At 40.1% G+C, this 26,820-nt stretch overlaps 1 protein-coding gene across 5 annotated transcripts in view; it reads left to right on the forward strand.

Moving 5' to 3' along the window:
• Window positions 1-26,820, forward strand: part of ZBTB16 (zinc finger and BTB domain containing 16) — a 197,763-nt gene that overhangs the window by 32,968 nt on the left and 137,975 nt on the right. The window lies entirely within an intron of this gene.

Genomic DNA, 26,820 nt, shown 5'->3' on the forward strand with positions numbered 1-26,820 from the left:
CTGTCTGCCAGGAAACATAAGCAGGAGGAGCTTCTAATCTTCTCCTGCTGGTCACGTTTAAAAAAAACAAAAAAAAAAACGCCTTTTTGAAATGACAAGTAAGAATGTTTTAAACTGAAAAACAAATATATATTTGAAATCAAATCTTTTTTTGTGGAAATCCCATGGTGTTGGCTGATTTTAAGCCAGCCACAGGCTGTGTCACGCCCCTCCAGCCTGTGTCTTAGAATAAGAGGGAGGTGAAGCCACCATTAATCTACATGTAATTTCCCACCCCTATTATGTTTATCTGGTTAGTGGGCACAGAGGGAGGGATTGGGCTGTCCTTTACCACTATGTGTACACCCACGTGTGACTTCAGTCACAGGGGCTGCTCACATGTGATGAGGGTATGCTCCGCATAGAAACTCACTGGGAAAAAAAGCATGTGCAAAGTTGCCACCACAGCTGCAAAATCCCTACCTGATTTGGGGACATGGACAGAAGGTGGCGATTAGAGTACAGCAGGATCAGCTAGGGTTTTGCAGAATACAGAAAATAAATCTCATAGTGACTGAGTATGAACAGCATGTGTGTTTATTGCTAGGTGTCTAAAGCTGTGCAGAGCTTTGGCATTTCAAGGGTTATATTCAAACCTCAACCTGGGGTTTGCAGCTAATTAGCAGAGCACTTTGTCATCACCCTGTGTATATCTTAGACACTGGGAAAACTTCCTGTGGGTGATATACAAGACTTAATTATGTGACATGTTTACAGACACTTGAGGACAGATAACAGACTGACATTGTGTAGAATTCCTTAAATTGTCATTCCACCCCGAGAATAACATTTCAGTTATAGGTGGATTCTGTCAAGTCCCAGGCTGGGTTCTTGTATCTCTTCCATATTTCAGCTGTTGATCTTCCTACCAGTCAGCAGGTCATTGTCCCCTACCTTGGTGGCTGAGAAGTAAGCACAGGTTGACAAGTCCTTTTATTCATTTTCTAGAAAATAAGCTTCATAAATTATGTATTTTTGGGAAGTTGTACAGATCAAAGGGATTCTTTTGAAAACGGCCACCACTGGGAGCCTAGCATTGTGCTTTAGACCAGGGGTCTCCAAACTGCGGCCTGCAGACCGGATGTGGCCCTTTGCTTACCTTTGTGCCAACAATTGGGCACTATTCCTTGCACTGATGCCAACAATTGGGCACTATTCCTTGCACTGATGCCAACAATTGGGCACTATTCCTTGCACTGATGCCAACAATTGGGCACTGTTCCTTGCACTGATGCCAACAATTGGGCACTGTTCCTTGCACTGATGCCAACAATTGGGCACTGTTCCTTGCACTGATGCCAACAATTGGGCACTGTTCCTTGCACTGATGCCAACAATTGGGCACTGTTCCTTGCACTGATGCCAACAATTGGGCACTGTTCCTTGCACTGATGCCAACAATTGGGCACTGTTCCTTGCACTGATGCCAACAATTGGGCACTGTTCCTTGCACTGATGCCAACAATTGGGCACTGTTCCTTGCACTGATGCCAACAATTGGGCACTGTTCCTTGCACTGATGCCAACAATTGGGCACTGTTCTTCACACTGATGCCAACAATTGGGCACTGTTCTTCACACTGACTCCCTATGCATATGGCATTGTTTCTACGTTCACTGACCACAGTTCAGCCCCTCTAAAGTTTGAATGGCAGTAAACTAGCCTTTTTTGTTTTCAAATGTTTTTTGAGACCCTTGCTTTTAGACTGTAGTAATCCTGAAACATGCATTCATGGTTTTTGTGAAGCCACACGTAATTTTGAAGCCTATGGCTCTTTTTTAGGTTTGATCGGGCAGTTTTTATTCCGTTGGGACCCGTTTTTTTTTTTTTTTTTTTTTTTTTTTTTTTATTTATTTATTTTTTTTATTTATTCCTGCAATGGTTCATTGACCAATTCGATTTAGAAAAGTTCTGTTTTACGTATGTTCATATCGTAGTAGAGGCATGGAATTCATAATTTCTACAAATCATCCAGTCGCATGGCGCAGAGGTCTGGGAGAACCTTTGTTCTTGTCTACATGGGGGAATGTATGTCTTTCAGAAGACAACTTACCCAGTGAGCTCAGTAAAACAATTAAACATCACACTCCTTTTATATCACTGGGTAGAATTGAATCAGACACCTGTGCTTTAGAATTTCTGCTCTCCCACAGTCTAACGCTTCTCGATTTAGCACACACTATCTTTACATGTGTAACACATCAGCACAGCTCAGCTGTATTAATGTCGCAGGCTTTCGGTTCTTAGTGAGAGGAGGAGGGTGATTCATTAGCACGTTCCTTCTAATTTGGCTCATTTTAAATAATGTATGATGAGTAAGAGAATGAAAAGTTTGCAGTTGTGGAAGGTAAGATTTGGCCGTACACAGTCCCATAACACTGCCTGTGCCATGCGCAGTCAAGGATCCGGCACTTTTGGGGGCTCTTATAGGGAGCCATCTACAAGTTCTGTTGGTTGCCTTAAACACTCCTGTTCATTCATAGAAATCTTCCACTTGCTGAAAAGGTTCTGTGCAATGGGAGCAGACATAGAAGAAATGAGAAGGTGTGTCTGTGATTCGTTACTCTGAATTGGCTGTGTTATGGTAACGTTTGCGTCAGATCCCGACAGCTTTGAGTAGCGGCACCTCTCCCCCCGCCCATAAAAGTGATCCTGCTGGGACCACTTTTATGAGAGGGGACAGCCCACCCAGTAAATACCAGGGTTATGGCAGCTATCTGGAAAGTGGGTACAAACTTTTAAATGCAACTTAGTTTGTTTTATTTACTTTTTTTTTTTTTTTTTTTTTTTTTTTTTTTTGCATATGCGTCTTGTGAATCCTTTAGTATAGATAATAAAACTAGCTGAAGATAAACTGCTTGCTACTGGCAGGCCTATACAAATGATAAGTGGATGATATGTTGATGTAATCTTTGAGGGTAACTGTAATAAACTTTAGGCAGATATAAAAGACACAAATTGAATGCAGCTATATCTTCATTTAAAACCTTTTAACGGTTTAAATTTAAATGTATTAGATATCTAAATTTAAACTGGTAGTAGGTCCCTGAATTTAGTCTTTTTTTTTTTTTTTTGTATAGCGGAGATCATGCTGGGAGGGGAGACCTTTGGCGTTACAACCAGTCACTTGTGCTGCATTGCTTGTATTGCAACAATGAGCATGCTGATAGGAGAGAGTAAAGTTTTTTTATGGAGAGGGTTCATCAATGTGCTTTTACCTTTCACCATCCTAAGGCAAGATTTGTTGCTTATTTTTCATTTTATGCCTGCGCTGGACCTTAAATGAGTTGTAAAGGCAGGAAGGTTGTGTTTTTTTTTTTTTTTTTTTTTTTTTTGCATCGAGTGCATTAAGATAAAAAGCCTTCTCTGATCTATGTGTAGCACCCCCCCCCCCAATACTTACATGTGCTCCCTCTGTCCAGCGATGTCCAAGAGACCCTTGGCCATCCGGGACTCCCCCCTCCTGAATGGCTGAGACACAGCCGCGGAGCCATTGGCTCCCTCGGCTGTCAATCAGGCAATCAGGAGAGCGAGGGGACAGGGCCGAACTGCAGCTCTGTATCTGAATGGACACAGAGCTGCTGCTCAGGTGCCCCCTTAGCAAGCTGCTTGCTGTGGGGGCACTCGATAGGAGAGAGAGGCCAGGAGCTCCAGCCAGGGACCCGAGAAGAGGAGGATTCAGGCTTCTCTGTGCCAAACCAACTGCATAGAGGAGGAAAGTATAACATGGTATTTGTAAAGTGTTGTGTGTGGGGTTTTTTTTTTTTTGTTTTGTTTTTTTTTTTTCAAATATATCACTTTAACCACTTCTGGACCGGAAGGATTTGCCCCTCTAATGACCAGGCCATTTTTTGGGATTCGGCACTGCGTTACTTTAACAGAGCGACAATTCTGAAAAAACAATATGTGTCACATTCTGCTATATAAAATTCCCAAAATGTAAAATTTAAAAATCAAAAATTTTCTTCCTTTTTTAGGCCAATTTGTATTCTGCTACATATTTTTTAGTAAAAATCGCAATAAGCGTATTTTGATTGGTTTGCACAAAAGTTATCGCGTCTGCAATCTAGGGGAAAGATTTATGTAATTGTATAATGGCGGCGATCTGCGATTCTTAGCGGGACTGCGGCAGACAGATTGGACCTCTAACATTTTTGACACTTTTGGGGGGACCAGTGATATTACTACAGTAATCAGTGATAAAAATATGCACTGTTACTGTAATCACATTGGCAGGGAAGGGGTTAACCTTGGTGGGTGATCAAAGGGTTAAATGTGAGCCTAGGGGAGAGTTTATTAACTGTGGGGGGAGGGGCTTGTGAAATGACCATAGAGACATGTGTTCCTATACAGAAGGATCACAGGGGCTCTGTGATCATTTCAGAGAGAACGAACGAACGGTCAGCTGTGTTCACAACCGCCGACCGTCCTTCCCTCTCAGCGGGGAGCGATCGCAGGTGCCCAGCGGAAATTGCGGTGGCCTGGTCCCGTACATCAGGATCTCCGCTACCTAGTGGGGGACAGGAGCAGGCGCTCGCCCCCGACTGACAAAGAGCTACGTCTGTTCGCGAAGGAGGACCAGCCCGCCGCAGTAAATGTGCAGCGGGCGGTCCAGAAGCTGTTAATGTAGACCTAAACCTAGTCCCAAAAAAATGTTCTATAATCCTTAATGTTTTAATGTAATTTAACAAGTTTCGGAACGTCCTTTACTGTTGCATGCTCGAATAGTGAAATCTATAAATGATCAAATCATTGTACAGGTGTGTGTTTGTCCTGATTGGGAAGCCCACCCTGACCAATGACATGCAGCCACTACTGGAGCATAGCCAGTGGCTGCAAAAAGATCAAAAGTTCTGGAATGCACAAAAAATTGAAGAGGTGAAAACTGAATTTTCTTTAAAAAAAAAAAAAAATGCAGCTTTTTGATGCACTGTACTTTCGCAAACTAAACTTCGTCCAGTTAGGGTTTAGATTTACTTTAAACTAACTGTTGTTGACGCCATGGAATTTTTTTGTAACTATGTGATCAATCATTGGCCCAAGGATTGTGCAATATATCATCACTCCTTAGCCAATCTAGATAAATTTGACTTTTTTTTGCTGGGAGTCTATAATAATAATAATAATAATAATAATCCTAATAATAATAAGAATTATAATTTATTATCTAAATTTTGGGTTTTTAGGAAAGAAATCCTGTATGATCAACATTACAAAATCCTTTATGGACATTACAATCAACTAGGGTATCCCATTCTACCTATACAATTTTTTTTGTTTATTGTGCTTGCTTCCTTTTTAAAATATTCGATTTGTCAGAAAAGTACAAAAGGAGGGAATCATTTGGAGAAACACACAAAGCTACTTTCTCTATTGGTGTGTTGTGATGTCATTCTTAACAATGTGCGCTGTCACATTTTAGTAAAAAAAATAAATTAATTTTTGCAAAATGGCAGTTGGCATTTTATAATAAAATGTATACATGTACCATGGCACTAATTTTAAGAATGATTTTTTTTTTTTTTTTTTTTTTTTTTTTTTTTTCGTGTGTGTTTAATTATTTTTGGTTTAAATATTGCAACTAGGTCAAATAGTGCTGACATGTGAGATACACCTACCTTGCTTTATCTTCACTGAAACAAACGTGTTTTAAGACTTGTACTAAACCCACTTCAAAGACTGGAGTATATTGTCTTGATTGCGTTTTGTCAGTTGACAATACGTATGAATGCAGGTTTGAGGTAAATATGTTGGCACTGCATGTTTCTCTAACCAAGACTTTGTGCTGGCTATCTGTAATCTATCATATCTCCCCAGTGTTTTAATTTGGTTGCTTCTTAATAGAGGTTAACTGTCATGGGTGGTTGCCTTGAGATAAGGCTGTGGTTGATTCGTAGTGTGCTTAGGTTAGAACAATTTATGCATCATTGGGTAATATGCATTAGGTTATGTGTGTTTGATACTCTTCCTCCTGTCATACCCGCTTCTTAAACTGCTTTACCTCCGCACAAGGCTTGGGCCTTCTGGCCTCCCCCACTTGACTATGTATAGCTGTGGTTTGTAGAGGAAATCGGTAAGCATCGCTACAAAGGGAGTAGTAGGAAATACTACAGTCTAGGAGCTAAGGGTCGGTTTTTTAACTTATTTATTTTTCTTTTTTACCTAACGGCTGCAGTTCTTTTCTTGTGGCTTTTTAGTACATCTTCTGTAATGGGTATTTTTTTTTTTTTTTTTCTCTTTCTCAGAAACTTCAATCTTTCATAACTTTCCTAGAAATGTCACCGACAGTGATTAATAAATGTCATTAACCATAGAAAATCTAGTTCAACTTGTAGTATGTTCTCATGAATATTTCTTGTGTTTTTGAGACTTGGGCATGTATATAAAATCCACCATAGATTAGAATCCCAACTTTCCTTTCATTAATGGTCATTTACCATAGATTAGAATCCCAACTTTCCTTTCATTAATGGTCATTTACCATAGATTAGAATCCCAACTTTCCTTTCATTAATGGTCATTTACCATAGATTAGAATCCCAACTTTCCTTTCATTAATGGTAATTTTGTAACTTCTTGGCTCTGCTTTGCTTTGAAGAGCTAGGTGTCTTGATTTATCAAGTAGAGACATGCTTGGTGAACTTAAAAGAGTTTCGGGTTAAAAAAACCCAAACATTTCTACTCGCCTAGGTGGTTGCAGCATCGGTCCCTCACTGCCTCTAGACCGAGCACTGAGCGATCAAAGACCACTGATTTCTCAGTTCTCTGTCTTCAGCGCTCACTGGAGTGGAGGGAGGGAGGGGGGAGCGGCTGGCTCTCGGCAGCATGATGAGGCTGAGTCCGGCATTTGGATAGATCCCAACATTTAAAGTTGAATTAAATGGTATCAGCAGAATGAAGTACCCAGGGGAAGTAGGGCCAAAAGAGCTTTGGCCCTACTTCTTTAATATTTATAGTTAAAATGCAGAAGTAGGAATTAAATAAGTTCATTGTACCCTTTTATGACTTTAAATTTTGGTTTTCGGAGTACAACTTTTGAGGTGATGCTTATGTTTGTGGTGTGAGGGGCTGTGGAAGGAAACTTGCATAACTGATGTTTTCCAAAGTATATTCATTATGATTCTAGCCTGTAATTTGAAGGTTCCCACAACTAACTATGCATGGCATGAAAACCCACAGAGTATAAACTCTTTCCACGATGTCACCAATTCTCAGGTTAAATCGCCTTCTTGCTCTAGAACTTGTTCAGGTAAATCTTCTGAGAAAAACCAGGAGCACTTGATACCATGGCTTATCGGAATTGGAGCAGTATGGGTCGTGTAACCCATTTCAGTTCTTCCTTCTTTACTTTTTGCTTCACAAAAAAAAAATATGAAACCTATTTTGACATGCTTATATTTCATCAGTCAATTGTATCACTGAAAAATCTGCCTGATAACATAATATGGGGTCTATGTTTTCCCCTGCAGTGGCCTTTACACAGGCTATCCCCCCAGTCTATTGTCTATTATGAATGCTGCTGCCAGACTAATACACCTTACTAGCCAATCCATGACTACTTCTCTTTTTTGCCAACCCCTTCACTGGCTTCCCCTTACCCCATTGTATACAATTTAGAATACTAACCACAACATACAAGGCCACCCTCAACATCGCCCTCAGCTACATCACCAATCTCCTATGCAGAGATTGCCCAAATCATTCTCTCTGCTCCTCAAGACCTCCTGCTCTCTAGCTTCCTTGTTACCTCCTCCCATGCTTAACTCCAGGACTTCTACAGAGCCTTTCCCATCCTCTAGAACAGGGATCCTCAAACTACGGCCCTCCAGCTGTTGTGGAACTACACATCCCATGAGGCATTGTAAAACTCTGACATTCAGACATGACTAGGCATGATGGGAATTGTAGTTCCTGAACAAGTGGAGGGCCATAGTTTGAAGCCCCCTGCTCTAGAACTTCCTGCCCCAGTATGTCCGGACAGCCCCTACCCTGTCCGCCCGCCTGTCCGCACTCGGACTGTGGCCGAGTGACTTTCTTCAGTTCATTACCCCCAGCTATAACCTTTTGTACCACCACCCCCTCCCTTTTTTAGATCGTAAACTCCATGAGCAGGGCACTCCTGTTGCATCTGTTTTGTTATTGTACTGTTCCCCCCCCCCCCCCTCCTCTACATTGTAAAGTGCTTTGTAAACTGTTGGTGCTATATACGCTCACTGGCCACTTTATTAGCTACACCTGTTCAGTTGCCAATCAGCCAATAACATGGCCCCAACTCAATGCATTTAGGTATCCTAGATGTGAAAACTACTTGCTGAACTTCAAACCGAGCATCAGAATAGGGAAGAAAAGGGACTTAAGTGACTTTGAATGTGGCATGGTTGTTCGTGCCAGACTGGCTGGTCTGAATATTTCATAACTTGCTGATCTACTGAGGTTTTCACACCACACAACCATCTTTAGGGTTTTATGGAGAATGGTCAGAAAAATGGGAAATATCCAGCGAGAGGCAGTTGTCTGGAGGAAAATGCCTTGTTGAGGTCAGAGGAGACTGGTCTGAGATGATAGGCAACAGTAACCCAAATAACCACTCGTTACAACCAAGGTATGCAGAATGCCATCTCTGAACGCACAAAACATCGAACTTGAAGCAGATGGGATACAGCAGCAGAAGACCACTCCTGTCAGTTAAGAACAGGAAACTGAGGCTACAATTTGCACAGGCCCACAAAAATTGGACAATAGATTGGAAAAACATTGCCTGGTCTGAGTCTCAGTTTCAGCTGCAACATTCAGATAGTGGGTTCTGAATTTAGCAGAAACATGAAAGTATGGATCTATCCTGTCTTGTATCAACAGTTCAGGCTGATGGATGGGGGTGTAATGGTGTGAGGGATATTTTCTTGGTACCAATCGAACATTGTTTAAATGCCATGGCCTACCTGATTATTGTTGCTGACCATGTCCATCCTTTTATGACTACAGTGTACCAATCTTCTGATGGCTAGCAGGATAATGCACCATGTCACAAAGCTCAAATCCTTTCACCACTGGTTTCCTTAACATGACAGTGAGTTCCCTTTTACTCCAATGGCCTCCAGTCACCAGATCTCAATCCAATGGGATGTGGTGGTGGAATGGGAGGTTCGCATCATGGCTGTGCAGCTGACAAATTGCAGCAATTGCGTGATGCTATCATGTCAATATGAACCAAAATCTGAGGAATGTTTCCATCACCTTGTTGAATCTACGCCACCAAGAATTGAGGCAATTCTTCTGAAGGCAAAAGAGGGTCCAACCCGGTACTAGCAAGGTGTAAATAATAAAGTGGCTGGTAAATGGAAATCCTGTATTCTAATATATGAGCAGCGATTGTATATGGAGAATGTTGCAGTAATATGTTGGGTAAAGGTTATTCAGAGACCGCTTTCTATATAGCTGCAAAATTTCGTGTGTCAAGTAGATGCAAATTCATTGACCCATTCTGAATCCTCCTAAAATAGCCTGATTTTAGAACCCTACCTGATTCAGAACCCTGCTATATCCATTCAGTTCAGAACCCAAAGCAGGTTCACGGAGTCTAGGGCTGTCATTAACGCAGGCCAAAAGGGGAAGCTGCCCCAGGCCCAGTCATTGTTGTGGGGCCTAAAGCAGCTGCCCCTTAAGCCCAAACTGCCTGCCTGAAAATAGTTGATATGTGGCTTTTGGTGGGCCCAAGAAAATGTTTGCCCAGGTTCCAATCAATATTAGACTGCCCTGACTGAGTCATAGTAGGAATCCTAATGGAAAAAACAGAATGGTACTTATACCACCAGATCCAGAAACCTGTTCACTGAAGCAGAATGTGTTTTAATACAAAGGCCCCATTTGGGGTAGCAACCTGGCCAGGTGGTATTGGTAGACAGAACAAAAGCCTTCACTTTTTTTGATCAAAGTGGTGTCCCTGACCCTCGACACTGTTGCTGAGATTTGCCACCCTAAACCAAAGCCTATATGGCCTATGTGGAAATCTGGCCCAACATGGCATTATAGCATTGAGGCGTTTATTAGCAATCCTGTAGGCTTGGGGAGGAGGGGTGCCTAATGGAGCCCCATTCAAGTGAAAGCAAGCGTAAACTTTGAGGACAAATGTTGAATGCAAGATGCTTGCACTTTGAACGCTTCTATATGTTGTTTTTCTGGTACCAAGAACTCTTAACTAAAAACGAACAATCTCCAAGCATTTCCCTTTTGGCACTAGCGTACAAGGCCTTTAGAAGTACAGGGCAAAACAATCAAAAACATAGAAGAAAAAAAACACCCCCATGCAGAGCATAGGCAGGTGAACTGTTATAAACTGTTTCCTCGTAGTAAAATTTTATTGTGTGCTGTGACCTGACAGGGATAGTTCACAGATTCCATTCATGCATCTATGCGGTGCTCTGTTACACGTCCCCAGTGTGAGCTCTGTCCGTAATCAGGATATCTGTACGCAGTGTACTTTTCTACACAAAAAATGTTGTTTACACACCATTCCATGTGTCTGGCAGTCTCCCCAAGTGGATTTCTCACCCCATTTTCACTTAATGTCTATTATTACTCCAAATAACAGTCGTTACTAATGAGATGCAAATTAGCATTGTGTTGTCAATGCAACTCTTTTTTTCACGCTTTCTTTTGTGTCTCTTGAGAAATGTGTACAAAGTTTTTCTTTAGGTACCAATGGACACTGCTCCAGACATGAGACTGCAGATGTAAGATCTAGCCTCTAAGGCCTCTTGCACACAATACTCCTGTTTGAGCATCTCGCGGCTTGAAAATGCTCCAGTACAGCTTTTTGAGCTAAAATACAGCCCATTAATTGTAATGTGCCTATGCAAACAGGCGCGTAAACAAGCGCTGTGCACTCTTCAGTAAGAACAAAATAGAAAAATCTGCATTTTTGGTCAGTAATTTAAGCCTCAATGCTCGCAAATAGTCGCAAATGCATACAAAAAAAAGGTCTGGAAAATAGTAGATGCTCAAACAGGAGTATTGTGTGCTAGAGGCCTAAATAGTCAATACTCTGACCAGTTGAGACATAAAATATATTCTCTAGTATTCCCCAAGTGTTCATATTTATACAATGATCGTGTCCTTCCACCAGCACTAGTAAATTCCCTATGAAAAACCCGGTTGGTGTTTTTTTTCATTTGGTAACTGAGATTAGTAGGTCATGGGTGTGTCTATACTGGCCGAAAATTGCCTATTAGGGCCATTTTTTACACTTATCAGATTCGGCGCTCTTTTGGTGTTTAAAAGTAGTATCAAAAATGCAGGAAAATGTATCCTTTTTTTTTTAAATCCTATGAAACTGTGACCGCTAAACACGTGTAAACAAACCTGCCGTTTCTCAGCAGTCCTTTCCTCACACGGTGTTGGTGTGAGGAAAGTAGAGCCAATAATCGGCAGGGCTGTCTGAACATGGTTTACACTGATCATCAGTGCAGCCTCATCCGTGCCCATCAGTGAAGAAGAAAAATTACGGATTTGCAAAATTTTAAACGTGCTCAACCTGTGGCCTTCCAGCTGTTGCAGAACTAGAAGTCCCACAAGGCATTGCAAGGCTGACAGTTACAAGCCTGACTCTCAAAGGCAGAGGCAACCACTGGAGGGCCACAGGTTGAGCACCCATGTGAGAAATACTTTGAGGGTGAAGGTTCAGGAGGGCAGTATTTTCAATATGCAGCTTTTCTAATCAAAACTAAGACTTGGGCTCCTTTCACACGGCCGCTCCGTGTGTCCGCAAATCATCCCATCCGTTTGCGGATGATTTGCGGACATAATATAAGTGAATGGCACTGCGGGTGTCAGTGGAATACCATCCGCTGACTCCCGATTTTCCTCCTTTCAGTTCTGTTCCATTTTTACGAACGGAACAGAACCCTATTTTTTCTTCCGTGTAAAACACGGAAAGGAAGGAAAATCGGATGTCAGCGGTGTCATCCGCTGACATCCGCAGTGCCATATACTTACATTATGTCCGCATATCATCCGCAAACGGATGGGATGATATGCGGGCACACGGAGCAGATGACAGAAATGTCATCCGCTCCGTGGAAAAAAAAAAAAGTCCCGCAGCGGAGCTTTCACACGGAGCGGCCGTGTGAAAGGAGCCTTATTTTTTTCTTTTTTTCCCCCCCACGTTTGTTTTAGAAAAAAAAAACCCCAGTGGTGACTAATACCACCAAAAGAAATCAGTCTCAAAAAAACAACTTCATATAGGAACAGTGTTGCGTGATCGCGCAATTGTCATTGATAGCCCGAAAAGCTGAAATTTGCCCTGGGCAGCAATGGGGTGAGAGTCTTCATGGTTTTTGTCACATGTCCCAAGGTTCACAGGTACATGCTTGGAGTCGGGAGTCTATAAAATGCACCAAAAGCACATTGAAAACGTGATATGTGTTTTTGCACAATACCTGTGTTTTTACGTGCACAAGTGTGAAAGGGCCCTTTTAATGTAAAGAGTGTATACAGAACCGAATCGTTTTTTTATTTCTCAGCAATGCTACGTTTTATAGATTGCTCCCTCTCAATAGGTACACCTTTCAGTACTTATAATATATATAATATAATATACATCTAAATTATGCAAAATCATGTTATCACAGTGCCTGTATGTATTGGAAGCAAACACCAAAACATTTCTAACATGACCCTATTTGTATATGCAATTATCTCTCTATCTATTTTTTGTTTTTTTATATTTTGAGCACTTGAAAGCCTACAACCTCTTGATAGGTTGCCCACATTGCGAGATGTAGTATGTTTTTGTTAATGCTCCCATTATGTTGGAAGCTCCAATGGTGCCATCAAAACACATGTAGTGGAGTCCTGCCTATGTTATTAGTGATGTACCAATTTTATAACTGCTAAGTTTACGGTGTGTGTGTGTGTGTGTGTGTGTGTATATTGTATGTATATATACATAAAAAAAGTGTGTGTATGTATATAGTATGTATGTATACATAAAGTGTGTGTGTGTGTGTGTATATGTATGTATGTGTATGTATATATATATATATATATATATATATATATATATATATATGTGTGTGTATGTATGTATGTATGTATGTATGTATGTATGTATGTGTGTGTGTGTGTGTGTGTGTGTATATATATATAATATATATATATATATATATATATATATATATATATATATATATATATATATAATTTATTACATACACACTTTTATAATAAAAAAAGTATGTGTAAGTGCAACTGGTCATTAAACCCAGACTAAGGAGTTCTCCTTCCGGACCTAAGCTACTGCTAAGGCAACCCTATCTATATCAAGTTTGTTTGAATGTAAAATATTTTAACACTTGGCACACCTGCAGAACTATTAGACACCAGGGCCAACAAAGATACACTTGACACATGGACGGCACATTGTTACATAAAGTCTTCATGCCATTGTTTTTTCCTTTTTTTATATAAAAAAAAAAAGATGGTTGTTCATGGTGCCCTTTGCATCCAGAATATTTCAGAATTCCATTTATCCCTTTATATAACTCCATATAAATCTCCCAGCAGTATATTTTTGTGGTTGAAATATGCCAAACCTATTAAAACCAACAGTCAAGTTTTGGTTCTCTAAGGTCACCTTAGAGGTTTTCTTGTCTGTGCAGGTGTTTAACCGAAAAAATGTTGCAAAGAACATGAAGACCATGTAATTCAAAAAAAACATTTGCAGTGGCAGAAATCTTGCAGTATCTGAGTGGTCGTGGTTGTTAAAATTTGGAGAACAACCAAACAAACGTCTGCACCGCAGAACAGCTTGTGCATGAGGTCTTAATGTTCCCGTGAATTAGGTGACGCCAGATGTGATGTCACTTTGTGATCTCCGGTCATGTCTTCTGGAATTTCTAGTGGTTTTGGTCCCGTCACTCAAGATCGGAGCAGAAAGACGGACCTGTCTTTAGTGAAATGTGTTCTGTCAGGATTTATGGTGCATATGTGAAAGCAGACATCCAGCTAAATACAGAATTGAAAAACATTTTAGATTTATTTACTGTGCCAGAGGATTTATATTTCTTTCTATCCATTTTTGAGTCCTATTAGGCAGGTAACCATGCCGCTGATGCTGCTACAGCTAAACTATAAAATGTGGTCACCTTCCTGTCCTCAGCCTCTGATTGGATAGTGAGGAGCAGCAGCAATTCATTCACTGTTTGCTCTGCTCTGCTTTCTCCTCCTGTCAGCATGCTCCTTTTAACCACATGTGCATGCAGCCCACTTTATTGGCTACTAGTGCTATCCCTTCCCCACTCAGTCTTAGTGCTGCTGTACAGGTGGTCGATGCCTAGTCAAATTCAGGTACTTTCACCAGCTGTATTTGAAAATGAAATTTAATTTATTGTAATGAATACATGCCTGCTTTCATTGGCGGGGTGGGGGGGCATTTTTGGCTGGATATCCGCTTTATTCATCATGGGGCCCCGTTTTACAATCAGTCTTAAGGCATCGTGAAGCATTTCTCTGATATATACTTATTTTATTCAGTGAAAGGGGTATATTTCACGAAGGACGTCATTGTCCTTGGCTTAATGTTGTAATTGGTAAAATACTTTTTATTGCTGGCAAAATCTGCTTTGCTGGATAAAGTTTTCCAAACAATAGTCAAAGGTCAAGAAAAACCTTTAGTTGCCCTAAATCTATTATTTACAGTGAGTCTTTTCATTGGACCCACTGAAAGGGGAGGCTGATAAGTAGGGCCTTGTGCAAAGGACACTGTGTTTGCTCATTCAGGCCATTACAGGCTGGACTGTGTACAATGATGGGGAGGGGGATTTGCAGTGGACCAAAGGAGCTTATTGTAACTTTGTCAGGCTTGACTGAGCTGGGGATGGGCTTGGTGGAGGATGATGGAGGGAAGACTGGGTGGGGGGTTGAGTTGTTTTAGGCTATACTCACTGATAACTAATGAAGTCCCAAGCCTGTCCACTCGCTAATTCTTTTCTACAATTGTGTTGGTTTAATCATTCCAGGTCTTTAACCACCTATGGAACCTGATGTAGAATTCCAATGCCTATGAGTAACCTAAACTTCTAGTAAATCACTTTTTTTAATCTGTGTACTTCATTTCTTTTTTTTATTTATATTAAGGAAAATTTCATCTATTTGCCTGACTTTCTTGGTTCATATGAAGTTGTAATACAAGTTGTAATGTAATTTATAAGTACAATTCTTCCAAATTTATAATGCTATGCCACGAAAAGTCCCACTAATGGCACTTTTCAACTGCAAGTACCGGCTCGGCTCTACTTGGCACTGCTTGACCCTGCATGGTACGGTTTGGTATGGTTTGCTTTTCCACTAAAGTAGTACTAAATTTAAGTGGGTGGGATAACAACGATTCTCTGACCAATCAGTGGCTAGTAGTGACAAACAGTCAGCTGCATGCAAAGGATTGTGCGATATGGTACCTCTTGGGAACCACAATCGAGGTGGTACTGTTTTTAGAGAGCGGTTCCATGCAGTGGAAAAGCGCCACCGTACCGAACCATTCCTACACCGTACCATGTGGTACCAGCAGTGGAAAAGCACAAAAGCGAGCCGAACCGTTCGGTTCCATGCAGTGAAAAAGCACCATAAGTGAAATCTACCATTGTTACAAAATGTGTGTTTGTTTTTTTTTTTTTTTTTTAGCTAGATTCCCCTATCACTATATTTTTTAGATTGCAAGCTCTAACGAGCTTGACCCTCTGATTCCTCTTCCTCTCTTGAATTGACTTGCATTGTAATAGGTCTCCCTCCGTTTTGTAAAGCACTGCAAAATTGTTGGCGCTATAGAAGTCCTGTATAATAATTACTCTATCGGATTCTGACATGGGTTTGACACTGTTGCTTGGGTTTGTAATGGCAAAGATGGTGGGGAAGCGCTGGGAGTTCTGGTTAGAATACTTCTCTGAAATCCCCGCAAGCTTGGGGTTTAAAAGGGCATCTATAATGGATTTGGGGTAATAAAATCTACTGTGTAATAACAGCAGCCGGGTTTGCCTTTTGTTATGGAGCTTCTTTCTTTTGCATTGTTGGTTTCAACAACATTGTAGAAATGGTCATCCAAAAAAGTCCTTATCTAAAGACAACACATCTACGGCCCCGTTCACACAACTGTTCCTATCAGGTCTGCCTGTCAATTTTTCAGGCGGACCTGTTTGGACGGTCCATTCATCTCCAAGGACCGGCAGGTGTAAACAGATTTGTGTCCATTTATACCTGCCTATCTCTGATTCAATCTGGTCTGCCAACAAACAGGAGATCCTCTCTCCTCCATGTAGGCGGATCGGAGGTAGTTGGAGTCAATCTTAGCCTGGCCGCCCATAGAGAAGAGTGAGCTCTGTCCATGTCCACTCTGCATAAATTTGGCAGACCGGGACCGGTCATCTGCCTTCTCTGCTCCAATCCAAAGGGAACGGAGCTCCGGCTAATTGAAACGCAGCCTGCCCTGTATTAAAGGGTCCTTAGGACTGGTATGCTGCAACATATGCATTTTTGTTCTTGAGTTTAGATGCACCGAAAGAGATAAATTCAGTTTTCTGTTGAGATTTATTGGCTGAACATCTCTGCAGGGTCCCACACATCTTTATTCACAGCCCAGGTGGGAGGATTGGGTGTTGATCATCTTCTGGGTGCTAAAAAGAGAGAAAATTGTTGCCAGTTATCGGATCATAAATAGGATGGTGGGCAGTACGGGACAATCTACAGTATTTGTGGGGGGTCACACAGTACAGAGAGACAGTACACATACAACCAGCATCTGCTCTTGTATAACCTTTTAAAGGCAAAACATAGGAGAAGTAATACATTGGAACTATATGAATGCGTATAAAGAAGTAATTTATGTTGTATGTTGCTGCTAATCTCATGATTACAAGAAGGTTCATTCAAAGCTTGGTCATTTCCAATTTTTCATCTCTTGTGATTTCACATTTCATAATTTTTACTGTGGCTTTTTGTACAAGAAAAACTTAAGTTCAAACCTTGCTGTGCGTTCGCCATTCCACTTGAAGTGGGAATGAGTTTGTGCTCCTAATAGTCTATAGAAAATATTATAAACTACTTTGGCGTGCCAGTTGGGTGTTGTGTGGTTTTTTTTTTTTTAGGCTGGCCATTTATGATTCTTGCCCCCCCCCCCTTTTTTTTTTTTTTTTTTTTTTCTTTTGTACAACCAGCAAGTTGAATGAGGGAAAAAAAAAAATTAATTAATGCATTCCCCCATCCACATGTTCAAGATGGATAGGGGAATCGCTCCCACAGCGGTATTGTGTTCTGTCAGAGGGGAGCCTTCCCCGCTGGCAGAATATAATGATCAGTGTTGCAGGCTGTAGCTGACGTCACTGATCGGGAAAAAGCTGACCGGCTGGTTCGCCAGTCGATCAACTGGCTGAACCAGTTGAATTTAGTTCCATGTATGGCCGACTTTAGGCTACATTCACACCTGAGCGTAGCGTTTTCGCGCGTTTTTACCGCGCTTTACAGGCGTTTTTTGTGCAGGCGTTTTTAGATTGAATAGAGACCAATGGAAAACGCCTGTAATCTGCCCAAAAAGAAGCTCATGTACTTTTTTTGAGCATTGGGCGTTTTGCTCACAGCGTCAAAACGCTCAGATGTGAACCGGGGCCATTGAAATGAATAGGATTTGTCTTGTTGGGCGTTTTTTGAGAGCTGATCCTAGAGCAGAAAAACTCCCCAAAAACTCCCCAAAAACGCCCCAAAACTCCTACATGTGAACGGAGCCTTAGACTTCCAGGGTACGTAAACCTTGTTTGTTTATTAAACTCAAAACAAAAGTATATTGCAGCTTACCGAGCATTAGATATTTATTTATTTTTTTTTTTTTAAGGCCTCTTTCATCTCCTGTTTTTCACCTGGTGATCTGGCCAGTAACGCACCACTCTGGATGAATGAGACTGGAGGCACAGCAGATAGCCGTATTGTCAGTCTGGTGGGTGGAGAATGTTAAATGTACTAGCAGATTTGGATACACCAACAAATTGAAGCCAAACTCCACTTTATAATCAGTTACAGCTTTTTATTTTTTCCCCCCCTTTTTTGGGATAAATGCTTTACATAAACAAAAGTTGACAATTTTAATCACCCCGGCCATTAAGTGATTTGTCTCATCCATGTAAACTGATACTCTGCTGGAGAGCTTGAGTTTGTGACAAACCGATATACTGGCTGAATCCCCAAATAGAAGAAATAGCTTAATAAAGGAAACTAATCCAGTCATCGCATCTAAAAATTGGTAAGCTGCAATATAATGTTTGCTTATGGGTTTAATACCGCTTTAATTAGCCGAGATTTTGTAAATGTGTACCCTCTTGTCGCAGCACTGCATCCTTGCTGCTTAGTAACAGTCAGGCACAACTGTATCTCTTCCTTTTCATCAAATTACACTTTGAGTGCTAATCTCCTTTTCATATTGTAATCCTAAATGCACTGTGCTTTCTATTTAGGGTAATGCGTTACCTGTGCTTGCCCTGGAGAGGTTTAGGGAAAGTAATACAGATATTGGGAGTTTGGGCATGGTCACTAACCAGTGACAAGTGACCCTTACTGACGGCATCTGTCATGATTTTTAAACTGGTTATGGCTCCTAATAAAGCCTCTGTGTGTGTCAGCAAATATTTGAATACTGTAAATATGTCCCATATACCCAAATGGGGGGGGGGGGGGGGGTTGTCTTTAAAAAAAAAAAAAAAAATCTAGTACAGCCTGAAAATGGGACAGCTTGTGTTCTTTGCTAAACGCATGCAATTTTGTTTATTTCCTCAAAAAATAGCAAAAAGCCTGCAGTCATATGGCAAAAGAGGACTACTTTAATACATAAAGCACTGAAATAGTGTTGTAAATTTTTTTTTTCTCTTTTCTTCCAGTCTATGATTGTTTAACTGTCCCCAATGTATTTCTATATATATTCACCCCTCCGATTTTTTTATTTTTTTTTTTCTCTGTGTGTGTATGTATGTATGTATGTGTATGTATGTATGTATGTATGTATGTATGTATGTATGTATGTATGTATGTATGTATATATATATATATATATATATATATATATATATATATATATATATATATATATATATATATATATATATATATATATATATATATATATATATATATATATATATATATATATATATATATATATATATATATATATATAAATTTTTTTTTTTTCTTTTTTTCATTCTTTTGTCATTTTATTTTTTTTATTACAATATACAATATTTTATATAATGTAGGATTTTTGTTACATTCAATTGTATTGTTGCCCCTTGATGTTGCTTACTACGTCATTTTGTCCTACATTCCCAGCTTTGATGTAAGGGTATTGCTTAGTGCTTCCATGTCATAAGTTTAGTATTTTAGACTGACAAATGGTGACCTGTCAGGCCAGTCAGTAGACTGACATGTTGGCCTATTCTTCACGTTGGATGCATGTATCCAGAAGGTGTCTAATCTTACAACCCTTCTGGAGTCTGCTTTATATGTGGTTGCTTTGATTTGATTGATCTTCCTTCCTGGGTACATTTATGGAGGCAATAATGTTTGAAGAGAGGTGCAGAGCTGTGCGAGGCTCTTGTACCTCCGTACAGTAGGTCAGTGCTGCAGGATTGTGGGGATGTCCTGCTGCCCCCCCCCCCCTCCTCCCCAGTACATCAAGAGTATTTAACATGTGAACGTGGTCTACCCACCAGTAAACAATTTACGTAAATTATTCGCAAAATATTTTACTTGGACAATGGCAACTCCTTTCGGCCAGGTGATCATCTATTTAAACGTGTCCACTTATGTCCTAATTATCTTATTCGTTCTCGGAGTTCTAAAACAAAGGTCCTTTAATTTAGTAGCTTAAAGCAGAGTTACGGACTTTTTTTTTTTTTTTTAAAAATGCACGTGACAGTTGCTGCTTGTGCATTAGAAATCGGCATGTGCTGTTTTTATTATAGAGTTTCCGCCTTTGTGCACACCTTTTTATAAATGACTTGGAAGTCCTGATAAAGCAAGCAGCCATCCTGATTGTGGGCATCTGAGGTCCGCTGGGTCTCTCTTCCGGATATTTGCAGCATGGGCCTATCTCTGCCTAGCAATGCATTTTTCGGGTTGTGAATAAACGCCATGCTAGCCACAGGGGATACCCATAGACTCCTGGCATTGGTGACACTGCTATCCCAGAAGCCAATGGGAAAAGGAAAATGATGTACCTCGCTGCGCTGTGGATGGACGGAAGTGCAGGCTTTTCCCTCAACAAAAGGTAGAAGATCAAGAAGACGAAAAAGAAACTATCCAAAAATGAATGGGGGATGCGGTCCGCTATAATTGCAGCCATTGTTGTAAATTCGGGTGGGACTGCTTTAAAGAAAAGCTATTGGCCACCTCCTAGCATGCTGTAAAAACAAAAAGCTGATCGAATTCAATTTTTTTTTTTTGTTTGTTTTTGGTAAGAGGATTGGAAGTATAAATGTGTGAAGCTCTTGCAGAGGTTTTAAATTCAAACTTTTCATAAGCTGGTTAGAGAACGTTGCTCTAACATGTAATTTGGGAGTCCATAATACTGTATGGTTTATTGTTCTCACACCCCTGGTATATCAGTATATGGTGCAATATCGCTTTATTCCAAATACAAACATTTAGATGGCAAAAAATTCCCCCAAGAAAATTGGCAAAACTTATCTTAAAGTCTCTGCTTGAGTTGACACCCTAAAGAAAAATATTGTATGAATGGAATGGTCCATGGAAACTAAGAATTATTTTGGATTTTTTAAGCAACTAAACTGTGACAGCTTTCACCAAAACAATAAGGGAGGAACCTTCCAGTGGGGGTATCTGTTCTGGGGATAGTTGCCCAAATTGGATTTTCCCTTACTTTTTGAAAGATCAATTCCAATGCTGTGGTATCTTTAGGACAGAAAGTAAGGGCACAAACAGCAAAAAACACTTGACCGGTTCTCTCATTCCTACTGTATCCATAAAGAGTATCTTTCACTGCCTATCACTGTCACAAGGGATGTTCACATTCCTTGTGACAGCAATAAGTGATCAGATTTTTTATTTTTTTTTTGCTTGTATAAAGGAGCAGTGAAAAAAAATGAAGAAAAAATGTTTTTTTTTTTTTTTAAGCGTCCCAGTATACTCGCGCACCAAAGAAGATGAATACATAAATCGCGCCCCCAAATGTAAAGGGTGTTCAAATCACACGTGAGGTATCTCCATGATTGTTAGATCGAGAGCAATAATTTTAGCAAAAGATCTCCTCTGTAACTCTAAATTGGTAACCGTTTAAAAATTTTGAAAGCGTCGCCTATGGGGATTTTTAAGTACTGTAGTTTGTTGCCATTCCATGTGTGCAATTTTAAACCATAACATGTTGGGTATCTATTTACTCGGCATGACATCTTTCACGATATACAAAAAAATTGTGCTAACTTTACCGTTTTTTTTTTTTTTATTCAGTGAGGTGTATTTTTTGTAAAAAAAATTGCGTTTGAAAGACCGCTGTGCAAATACCGTGTGACATAAAATATTGCAGTGTCTTTGCTAAAAAAAAATTATGTAATATTTGAGGTTTCTAAGTAATTTTCTAGCAAAAATTCTGATTTTAACTTGTAAACATGTGTCAGAAATAGGCTTGGTCCTTAAAGCGGAGTTCCGGGCACAGAAATGATTTTTTGCTGAACATACCCCCGGGACAGTCAGGGCTAGCACATTCCACAATGGATAGCCTCTGATCTGTCCCGGTTCGCACTTACCTTTTAGAAGAAATACTTACTTAGAAAATTTCTTCCACAGCGTTTCCATCTCTGTTGTGGGCAGCTGAAGCAGGCGCGGTCCTCTTCTGTCTTCTTCCGCGTCTTCGTGTCCCAGAATGCACTGCACCGGCCCCTCTCGTCACTTCCGGTGCGGCGTCGCCCGGAAATGACAAGCGGGGCCGGTGCCGTCGCATTGATTTCTGGGAGCTATGACGTTTAGCTCCCAGGAATCATCGCGAGGCAGGAAGTGACGGGGTGAGCCTCGGCGCTGAAGCAGTCATAGGTGAGTATTTACGATCTTCAATAAAAAGGTGAGTAAACAAAAAAAATAAAAATAACTATCCAATTCCTTTTCAGGTGAGCTCTACCTAGCGGAGGGGCACAAAAAAAAAATTGTTTTTGTGCCCGGAACTCCGCTTTAAGTGGTTAATGTCCTTTGCCCACAGCAAATGCTGGTTATCATTGTTATCATTTTGGTAATGTAATGCTTCTCCTTTGCTACTATAGTGGGCAGATTAGTGGGTTGGCAAGAGTTAGTGGGTTACCCTGACACCTTACCTGTGGTCATACAATTGGAAGGGATACCTTTTGCCGTGTCAAAAGTCTAATGATTGTTGTGGCTATGTAAAGATCTCAAAAAAACTTGATAGAACAATCGCCACAATGTTTTTGGCTTGAATAGTGTGACGAATGTGGTCACCTGATGATTGCATGTCTTCCACCAAAGCACATTTTGGTACCTTGTAATCTGGTTTAATAGTTCTGGCTGTAGAAATGATGATTATTATTATTATTTATATAGCGCCGACAGTTTACGCAGCGCTTTACAACTTGAGGGTAGACAGTACAAATACAATACACTTTAATACAGTAGGAATCAGAGGACCCTGCTCGTTAAAGCTTACAATCTAAGAGGGACGGTCAAGAGATATAAGGGGTAATAACTGTGGGGGATGGGCTGATGGAGAACAGTTGTTAGGTGGTTGCCAGATAGGTTTCTCTGAAGAGATGTGTTTTCAGGGATCGTCTGAAAGTAGTAAAAGTTGGAGATTTTAGGTGTAGGAATGCATTTTGTGGGTTTTTTTTGCCCTTCTTGATGTTCTATTGTATAATTATCCCTTTTTGGAGCCACCTCCCTTAACTTGTTTTTGGAGAGTAGATCTCATTCATTTTATAGTCTGCTCTTAACGTTTTATCTCCACTGAATTGAGTTTTGGGTCCCAATTTTAAATTGCATACTGCTTTCTTGCATACCTTGGAAGAACCAGTAACATTATCTCCCCACTAGAGTTCTAGTTCTGGCCCACATCCACCAGTGCAAAGTCAAATGGTGGTGTCGCACCTCTTCCTATTCTTCGTTATGTGGAATAATAAATATGAATGATACTACCAGGGAGTGAACACTTCCTTTTTTATAAAAAAAAAAAAAAAAATGTAGTGTTGGAATCTGAGAGATTAAATAATTAATCTGCCATCAAAATCAGAATTTGGTTCTCGCTATGGCATTCGCTATGGGCAACAGACACCCCCCTCCTTTTTTTTTTTTTCTGTATTGATAACCATTTTTGTAGCCTAATCACTTACAAACTAGACAGATGGCTAAAACTTTCTGAAAAAACTTTAGAGCCTTAAGCCTAGTACACACGGGCCAAATGTCTATTGAACCCACCACGTTTTGGCTCCTGTGTATGGCAGCTAGTTCAACAGTCGGCCATGCCCCTTCTTTACCTCTGTCAGAACACAATAGAACTTTCAGTGGTTGTTGTGTGTTTTTTTTTTTTTTTTTCTTTTTTTTCCGCCATTCAGCCCGCTGGGTTAAAAGGAAAAAGAACTAGTTGTGTGTACTAGGCTTAAGTATAATGGTCCATTTACACCAGGTGTGGTTGGACTACGTTGGTCTGCTATTCCAGCTCAATGCCACTGTGTGGCTGGTTCACACCACTGTTTTTGCGGTGGTGTGCAGGTGGTAGGTGCTGAAAAAAAAAGAATGGCAGGTCATACTTTTCACTGCAGCACAGTTCCAGGCAATCCATCGCCACTGTGTGACATTTCAATGAAGTATGTTTTTTTAAAAAAAAAAAGTTAGTGCAATGCGTGGAGATTGGCACACCAGCCTCTACTTTGTAACACAGTGGCTGATGTAAATTAGCCCTCAAAAGTATATTGGTTATTTTAGTGATCCTAAAATGCTTTGCAATATCGAAAAGGTTATTTCTCATTTTTTTTTTTTTCCCCTTTTCTTTAAAACCTTGCGAAACGAAAATTGCCATCACTTTCATTCTATAAGTGTCCAGTCTATTTAAGGTTTTTCTCTCTGGCAGAAACCAGATGACCAGTTGGTGAATGAGAACTTTGTATGCCCCGAGGATAGTTCTTATTGAATGCTCCCTGCTGTGACAGCAACGCTTGCTTGTGATAGGAATTAAATATACTTTGTACAATCGACACGCTTTGCGAAAACTTTTCTTTGTCGTATTGCCTCACAACTACACATGTCTCTTCAGTGCCGCATTTACCTTTTTTTCTAGATTACTGCCACTTTTTTTGTACTTAAGTTTCCTAATTTTGTGTAGACGCCACATGTTACTCATCAGGCTTTCGTGTGCTTTAGGGTAAGCTTTCGTTATTGCTTACGAGCTCCTTTTACGTTGCTGTGTGTGTGTCACACGGTTTTGTTTTACAATAATGAACTGGTGGTTTACACCTTGGTTAGTATTGAATATTATCCCCTTTCTTTTCTTTTAAGACTGCATCCTGTTCATCAAGTTTTATATGGTCATATACGGTTATCCCCCCCCCCCTTTCTTTTTGCTAGCATGGTGGCTACAGCTGTAATGGGGTTAACATGATTTTCTGGGCACGGGGCCAGGGTTGTCTCAGTGGGACCCCTGGCAGCTGGGCTACCGCTTGCTGCGTACTACAAGGATGCTGGCACGTGCCGAGACCAGCCTCCCTAGGAAGCCCTATTTCCTCTCGACCTGATGACTGACCGATTCCTGAACAACGTATGTCCATGTGCCATTAACCCCTTCGTTTGGGGAAAAATAGGACGTAAAACTTTGCCTTGAAATTGTTTTAACAATCTTTTCTACTAGGGTAAGCTCCTGCTTTATGACACCATATTTATTCTAAAGAATGATTTGAACTTTACTGACTTTCACACCCAATAGCGGAGCTTGTTTGTTGCTACTTTGTCACCTGATCTGATGGCCACTCGAAATGCTGTCTGTTAAATTGACTCTATTTGTAATTGCCTTGGAAATGGTAAAGTCAGTCTCTAAACAGAATCCTTGTGTGCCTCGGGGTTGATGCTCAGACTGGTGGTCCATGTTTTCTTGTAAAGGGAAAAAAAAAGTGATTGTAGTATTGGTGTGAGAACACTGCTGACTGTATACTTTGTACAAAAGATCCTGCTACGACGTGTAGAGCCCATGTAATACAGTTTTTTAGATGGTAAAAGTGCTACAAAGTCTGAAATTTACATGGCTGTTGAACATAAAATGTGGCAATACATTTTTAATGTTCTGTTATTTTGTACATTTGCAATTTATTATAAAAAATTATTTTCTAAATATTTGCTTTTTTTTATGCTTTTAAAACCGCCTTCTGTGTGTTTTCCTTCCCAATAAAATTACATTTTGTGGAAAGGGTGCGATATGCAAAGTAGAGACTTGGCCGTGTTTTTGACAGTTAAAAACTAGTTGCGGAAGCATTGCGTAAAACAAATTAATTTATCTGAACTTAATTGCGGTTTTAGACTGACTTTTGTGGCAACCAATTACAAACCTATTTGTAGCTGTAAACAAAATGTACCAAACTTGGTTATATATGGTACTTTACAGGTTTCCTAAAGATATGGAGAAAGATTTTGAGCAGGAAACCGAGTTAGTATGATACACAAAAGCTTTTTGAGAAATGATTTTATTGCATGTGGTTAACAAGTGATCAGCATTTGCCGTTAGATTGAATAGACAGGATGGAACTGTTAGCAGGTTGTACATGGAAACTAAAATAGAACCGTACATGCCTGTATTTGTGTTTTGCAAGCGTTGCCTTCATTCACTACATGGTTACCTAACTGAAACTATTAAGGAAGAGACCAACTCAGGATTTCTTTGAGGTTTAACGTAGATCTAAACTCAAATTGGATGATCTTGTTTGCTAAGGTCCTTTATCTTCTAAAAGTTATGTTTACTTGGTCCATAAAACGCTGATTTTACATAATATATATAATTTGTTTTTTTTTTTTTCTCCGAATCTCAAGGCTGTTGATCTCCAGCATTTTCAGCCACTTCCTGGTCTACGTGTATTTGATCCAGCATTGGACACACCTAATTGCTTTGGGCTGTAATATCGGTGGTGACAAAGGTGGACCATGCCTGCTCAATGTGTATTTGGTCATTTGTAGTCTCCACCAGAGGCACATGTGACAAACTAACAACTCGGGAATGCAACTAGAAAGTGGCAGTCATCCAGAGCAGAAAATACCTGAACGAGGGTCTTCTTTGCATAACCACTAGTTATCCTTTTTAATGTAAACTGCAGATTTTGAAAGCCCCCTTTTGAAATTAACACGTAAAAGCTTATGAGATTTCAGTGATTTGAATTTAGATCTTCAGTTTTGCCGGCTTTCACTTATACTAATTTTGCTGACTTTCTTATAGCAAATTCTTACTGAAATAATAGCAAATTCTTACTGAAATATTCTACAGACTATCAGAATTATGAATTATTCTTCTGATGTTTCAACAGGTTTTCTTATCATTTAGTTACACTATTCATTAATGGCTCAAAAAAAAAAAAAATTAAAGGAACACTTTTTTTTTTTTAATCTGAGTATAGGATTAAGCCAATTTAACTCCTGGGATATTGATGTGGTCAGTTAAATAGCAGAGGGGGTTGTTAATCAGTTTCAGCTGCCTTGGTGTTAATTAAATTAACAGGTGCACTAGATGGGCAACAATGAGACCACCTACAAAACAGGAATGG

Source organism: Pelophylax lessonae (genome assembly GCF_965119305.1).
Source record: "Pelophylax lessonae genome assembly, chromosome: 12".
Lineage (NCBI taxonomy): Eukaryota > Metazoa > Chordata > Amphibia > Anura > Ranidae > Pelophylax > Pelophylax lessonae.